This window comes from Podarcis cretensis (genome assembly GCF_951804945.1).
Source record: "Podarcis cretensis genome assembly, chromosome: 1".
Taxonomy (NCBI): domain Eukaryota; kingdom Metazoa; phylum Chordata; class Lepidosauria; order Squamata; family Lacertidae; genus Podarcis; species Podarcis cretensis.
Genome location: NC_137170.1, coordinates 28,125,105 through 28,132,175, shown reverse-complemented (window position 1 = coordinate 28,132,175; position 7,071 = coordinate 28,125,105). Strand labels below are relative to the sequence as shown.

The 7,071-nt window shown below is 46.8% G+C and overlaps 1 long non-coding RNA gene across 1 annotated transcript; it reads left to right on the top strand.

The window, feature by feature from the left end:
- The first annotated feature begins 2,935 nt into the window (after window positions 1-2,935).
- LOC307199194 lies at window positions 2,936-6,692 on the top strand. The gene is made up of 2 exons (XR_013831825.1): window positions 2,936-3,469; window positions 4,625-6,692. It is a non-coding gene; the product is annotated as an uncharacterized lncRNA (long non-coding RNA).
- Window positions 6,693-7,071: the final 379 nt, after the last annotated feature.

Here is a 7,071-nt window from a genome sequence, read left to right as displayed (position 1 = left end):
TGTTCTTAACCTGAAGCACCACTTTAGCTAATGGGACCTCCTGCTGCCGCCGCGCTGCTGAAGCACGATTTCTGTCCTCATCCTGAAGCAAAGTTCTTAACCTGAAGCACTATTTGTGGGTTAGCGGAGTCTGTAACCTGAAGCGTATGTAACCTGAAGCGTATGTAACCAGAGGTACCACTGTACTGATGTTCCAGAGAACTTGGCAAAACATTGTTTGGGGTTCTGTGATGTTAGACTTTGGTAGGGAAACTAGCTGCATGTTAGCTGAGTAAGTATGGTGTAGTTTAGTGTCAGATTAGACAGTTGTTGTTGTTTAGTCGTGTCCGACTCTTTGTGACCCCATGGACCAGAGCACACCAGACACTCCTGTCTTCCACTGCCTCCTTCATGGATCACTGCCTTGTCGTGGCGAAGGGGCATGAATAACTCAGAGAAGCTATGAGCTATGCTGTGCAGAGCCACCCAAGACGGAGAGGTCATAGTGGAGAGTTTTGACTAAACATGATCCACCTGGAGCAGGAACTGGCAAGCCACTCCAATATCCCTGCCAAGAAAACTCCATGGACAAAAACAACACATTAGACAGACTTGGGTTCAAATCCCCTCTTAGCCAAGAGCCTCACCAGGTTACCCCTATGCCCGGTGGAGCCTGGTCTACATTCACACCATACCTTTAAAGCACCGTGGTACCACTTTAAAACAACAAATAATCTTGGGAGCTGTGGTTGTTAAGGGTACTGAGAGTTGTCAGCAGACCCCCTATTCCCTAGGGTTCCCAGTGGGGAGGGATTGATTGTTAAACCACTCTGAAAACTGTAGTTCTGTGAGGCAAATAGGGGGTCTCTTAACAACTTCTGTCACGGTCCAGTTTGCGGGCAGTCAAAGTCCCGGCTGAGAACATTGGGACCGGGGGCAAGATGGCAGGGTGGGAGCAGGAATGAGAGTCCAGAAGCCAGGGGTCTGAGGGTCAGGAAGCAGGGAGTCACGAAGTCAAGGGTCCGAGGGTCGAGAAACAAGGAGTCAAGAAGCCGAGGTCCAAGGATCAGGAAGGAAGGAGCAAAACACAGCAAGGCAGGAAATGTATTGCTGTGGCAAAGAGCCGAAGGGAAATGCTGACCTTATATCCCTTCCCAGCTCTTGCCACCAGGTGCAGTGAGTTACCAAGTGGCCTCACCTGTGCGGCTGCACCATGCCTCTCCAGAACAAACTTAGTAAGGCCCCAGTCCTGCAAAGCCCTACTGGTCACATGGCCTGGCTCCTGCACGCACTCCTGACACCTACCAGATTTAACAAACGACACTTCCTATAATTCTTTGGGGGAAGCCTTGGCGGTTTAAAGTGGTTTGATAGCGCTTTAAATGTATGGTGCCAATGTGTCCTTAGTTGGTTCCATCTGGTGTTGGCTCTGGCACTTCCTACTGTTGGGCTCCTTGGCTTCTGCCCTACCAGCCTTAATGGGCATCAGCCACCGCTGGCTAAATCCTCAACTTCCTAAGGCCAGCCTGCATTAAATGAGCTGATCCAGATCTTCTGTGGATAACATTAGTTGGACAATATAATATCTAAAAAAAATTAACGGCCACTCTCTCAATCCTTTCAGGGATAGGATTCTTTTTCAGCACTGAGCCCAGACTATTTTCACAGCTAATAATAAATGCAATATAAGAGATTTTAACACATACATAATGTTACTTGAAATAACGCCGACACAGGATCTTGAGTTAAATTATAGATCGCTATCTGACAAATAGTTCCTAAACCCCATTCCCAGTAATTTTTGCACCATTTGGTATCTCCATCACATCTAGGCAAACCCTGCAGGAAATGTAAAGCATTTCCAACATTTAAATTGGACTGTAGAGAACATCCCATCCAATCTTACGGTGGTTTCATTATAAGCAAAATGAGATCTTATATTGCGATTACTTTGAAGAGTCCTTTAAAGATATATAGATTTAACAATGCAATTTACACATGTCTACTCAAAAGTTAGTCCCATTGATTTGAGTTAGGCTTACACCCAGGTAAGCATAGTATTCAGAGAAGTAGCTGTTCTATTACAAAGGAATTTCAGAAATAGGCTGGAAAGAGAAGCTGCTGAATTGCAACTTATCACCAAACTTAAAACCATGGAGAGACCTGGTCTGAACAAAGACATTGGATTCTTATCTCATTATACATGACAAAGCCATTTTTCACCTTCTCACCCCTTGCTTTTTCCTGTAAGACCTATTGCAGTCATTAAGAGTCGTCAACAGGCTCATCACAGCTATCTGCCAATCACTCAATCCCACCACCCTTCTGAGTAATACCCCTCCCCACCTTCTCACTATATAGAAGGGTCTGGTGACTTCTGTTTCAGTGTATCTGAAGAAGTGTGCATGCACACGAAAGCTCATACCAAGAACTAACTTAGTTGGTCTTTAAGGTGCTACTGGAAGGAATTTTTTTATTTTGTTTTGACTATTCAGAGAATGGCAGACTAAATTCCGTTTCTGCTATAGGCAACAATTGCATTTCTTTTCTACTAGCAAACTTTCCCTCTCACACCATATCCTTAAATTTAGAAATATTATGTACATTGAAGTGTGAAAAGTTCCCCCCTCCCTGCTCAGCTGACTATGGATTGAACTGATAATTTGTTCCAAAAGAAGCAAAAGGTGACAACCTTGGGTTTAATTTCTTCCTGTTAATTATTGCTAACAACTGAAACAAAGGTAATAATGGAAATTTTAAAAATAGGTATTTCTGGCATGGCAATGAAAATCTCATGGTACAGTTAGATATTGTGCATTATCAATACAGTACTCTCTCTTTTTGTCCTATTGCAGCTAAACAGGATTATATGAAACAGAATAATGAAAGTAACCATGCAAATATTTAAGCGGCTGAACCTCCCATGGAAGGTGGGGTCTGATCTACACATCAATACCTTTTGCCCATATTCCCATTTTATTTAGGGATCCAGTTGGATATCGTTGCTAAAACATACCACTTGCCTATGGAAAAGCTGTCTGCCTTGAAGGAAGTTATTTTGTAATACTTCCTCTGTAGCAAGTGATGCTTCATCAGATCCGATCTTGCTGGGTCACTTAATTAATCTTCCCACTAGGCCAGGCTGCCTGTGGCCTGAGGTCCGCTTACTTTTGTGTACGCCTACCAAGTGAGGTGAAGGCAGATATCAGGCGATGGTTGCAATTCCTGAATGTATGCAATAGTAGTTCGCCATGGCAGGATACCTTGAACCCGCACAGGGATTTTCAGGTTCATGCTGGTGCTGCTGGATCTTTGCCCTTTGGTTTTTTATTTCAAGGGCTGCTGGTCTGCAAAGCTATGGCCTCCAGCCCAGTGTGGTGAGGCAATCATGTGACATCACTTTTCTTGAGTTTTCCCCATTGTAGTAGCAGTTCACATGTGGCCCGAGGAGTTCAGTGACCATCGGATCTGCTTTTGGTCTGATAACCAGGTAGTTGTGAGCATCTTGGCAAAACAGTCCTCACGCTCTACCACAGTCTCCGCCCCTCTGCTCACGCTTTCGAGCTGCGCCACTTAAGGTTTCATATTGTGCTTTCTGCTCTCCTGATTACGGGATCCTCTAATGATGTCGCTGACACTCTATCCCATTTTCAGATGGAGCGCTTCAGATCCTGGGCTCCAGACACTCAGCTACTGCCAGACTTTTCCAGACCACCTGTGGCATTTTGACAACAATTAGTAATTACAGAGAGCAGCAGCTTCCATTTCCCCTTCTGCTTTTAGCTCTTATGGGAAGGACTGGATGGATTTCTTAGCCTTAAGCTGGCAGTCCTCGGCCATTCAGATGAACTGGCCCCCATCCTCTGAGCAGATCCTGCAGTATTTGGTCCACCTGCTGCAGATTGGGCATGCTGAATTCAGTCCGCTGCAATGTCTGTTACACTGAAGCTTTATTTTTCAGAGACCCTTGTATAAAGTTTGTAGTGCGCAGGGCCTTGGAAGGTTGGAATAGGCCCCAACCTCATAGGACAGTGGGCAGGAAGTCGGTCAATTTTTACCTGTGCAGTATCTGCAACAAGTAAAAACTTGTCTGCTGGTTAAAGATCAAGGCGAGACTCCTTTCAGTAGTCCATTGCATTTTGGCACTGAGGGTTGGGGAAATGGTTGTTGGAGCCAGCACGGGGCTGAGAGTCTGGAGGCTTATTGCTTCAGGACTTTTCCTTATGGGCTTTGGAGCTTGTCATTTGAGTTGGGAACTCTAAAGCAGACTTAGTGGGCAGGAGTGCCACAATCAGGCTTCCCGCCACAGGTGAGGAGGGCCCTTGCCCGGTTATGGATAACAGAATATTTGGCTTTTCATTTCCCTGGGGGCTGGCCCGCTCCTAGTGCATGAAAATGGGTTCCCGTTAGCCAGGCATCAATGTGCTTACGTCGTGCACCAGTTATTACGGCCTGCGGCTTGCTTACTGCTGAACACGCTTCATTCCTTACGATTAGGTGCTGCTGCAAAGGCTGCACACTGGGGGCCTGTCAGACAGGATTGTGAATACGGGTCATTGGAAGTCTGACGCTGACAAGGGTTATATCAGGAAGTGTCACAATGATGTCTGTGCTGATGCTTGTCTGTTATTTCCTTATTTCATAGGAGCAGCTGTGCACATTTGGGCCACAGCATCGTACACTGGGCTGGCAAGCGCGCTGACGAGTCTGGACTGGGGCGCCATCTCAGTCTTCCTGCCCATGTGAACATATACTGGATGTCCAGATGGGGAACGCTTTGGGAGGAGATCCTTCCTTTGGTGCGGTCGAGTGTGACCTGTGCAGGTCCTCCCGCAGTGCTGGTGGTACAGCTGGGCGAGAATGTTTGCTGTCTTCCTCCAGCATAAGTTTGCATTCCTGCATGCAAGAGGGCTTGGATTGAGTTGATGGCAGCTCTCCCTGGACTCAAAATAATTTAAGGCATTGGTTCAAGGTGGTCTGGAGGGGGGGGGATTGGAGCACCTGTCCCCTCCAATGCGCAAAGATATTCCATTAAGGGAATCCAAGGATTTGCCATGCTTTTGTCGACCCCTTTTGAGGGGTAGGGCCACGCAAGAGTCCCTGGGAGCAGTTGGGGGGTGAGCTTGAGTCTGATCCTGGTTCATTGCTCCCCCACGCTGTTTATTTGTACTGACGATATGGTGGGGCCCAGTCGTCAGTGCTGCCCTGCTGAGGTCAGGTGCAGATAGTTGGAACCAATGCCTAGACAAACTACCACCGAGCAGGCCAGAAAGCATGTTAATAAGGCGGTGGACAATAGAATAAAATAAATAAAGTAAATAAAATAAAATAACAAATAGAATGAAATAAAATAGGTCATTGCTTTAGGTGGTTCTGTAATATTCCACCCTGCTATTTTTCTTCAAGGCTGTTGCCCTCTTTAGGGCAGATGGGGTGCATCTTTCCCCTATGGGGAACAACACCTGGCTGGATGCGATTGCCTTGGGATTCATTGCTCCCCCACAATGTTTGCTGGTACTGACAATATGGTGGGGCCCAGTCGTCAGTGCTGCCCTGCTGAGGTCAGGTGCAGCTAGTCGGGAACCAATGCCTAGACAAACTACCACCGAGGAGGCCGGAAAGCGTGTTAATAAGGCAGTGGAAAATAAAATACAGGTCGTTGGAAATCGAATGCATTCCAAGGTTATGTTCGTTAACATTATTGGTGTCTTACAATTTTTGCTTGTTTTATCTTAGGTTTAGCAGCTGTCCGCATCTGGATGGTGGAGCACAGCATCATGCATTGGGCTGGCATCAGTGCACGGCAGTCCGGATTGGGACCGGGTCTCGGCCTTCCTCCACATGTGCAGTTGCCTTGGCTGTCCAGACGGGGAATGCTCTGGCCAGAATTCCTGCCGCTGATTCGGAGGCAGGTGCTGCTGGAAGGGCTGCCCACTGCTGTCAGGGTGCAGCTGGGTGAGAACAACCTGGTTTCCATGGACTGTTTTTCACTACGTGCTGCAATTTTGGGTGACCTGGAGAAGCTGCGGGCAGTGGTGCCGACAGCAAAAAATATTTTGGTCAAAGCTTTTGCAACGACGTGTTTGGATGGGCAGTCGTTGCCCAGCTGCCACCGAAAGGGCCAGAAAATGCATCAATTCTGCGGTGTCTAAAAAGATTTTTGAGCTGGGTGGTGATGTGATTTCCCACCCTGAGATTCTTTTTCAGGCTGAATCCTTTTTCAGAGATGATGGCGTGCACCTTTCTGCCTTAGGGATGGAATGAGGCTTGGCTGGGTGCGGTGGTGGCTAAGCTGAAGGCTTGGTTGGGTCTGTGAGTGGTTTGGCGGTGAGCTGAAGGCTCCATGGTGGTTAGGCATTGGTTAAATTGGTGCTTGGAGGGGTAAGTGCCTACCCCTCCAAATGGTGCGGAAAGGGAATCCTGTTAAAGGAATCCAGGGGCTTGCCATTCTTTTTGTCCTTGTCCCTGGCGTCGGACTTGGGCTGTGCAAGCCCCACAGGAACATGAGGGTGAGAAGTGAGGGACTGATGCCCAGCTTCATTTTCTCACCCAATACTTGTTTCCCACGCTGGCTTCCGTTGGTGTCCAGAAGGCCAGCTCTGTCCCTGAGGGCAAGGACAGATAGTCATAACCAATGCCAAAGCAACCACTCACATTTTTTGTATTTTGAATAAAGTTGTGGCCAAAATTATGCCAAAAACCTTAAACAAAAATTAATGTGTGAAGTGTGATTTTTTTTGGGGGTGGCATTGTGGGACTCAACACGCAACAGAAATTGTGCTCCGGCGGCAGCGGGAGGCCCCATTAGCTAAAGTGGTGCTTCAGGTTAAGAACAGCTTCAGGTTAAGAACGGACCTCCGGAATGAATTAAGTCCCTAACTTGAGGTACCACTGTATTTCTGTTGTGTTCATAAGTTGCTTTCAGTTGTTTTTATAAGTCAAATGATACCATCATCATCATTAAAAAGTCTCCTATGTTCTGTTATACAAACATGATAGAGGTGAGGAGCACATAAGAATGCTTAAATCAATGAATTAATCCAGTGGTAAACACTGTTGAAATATCTAGAGCACATAAAGAGGGATCAAATA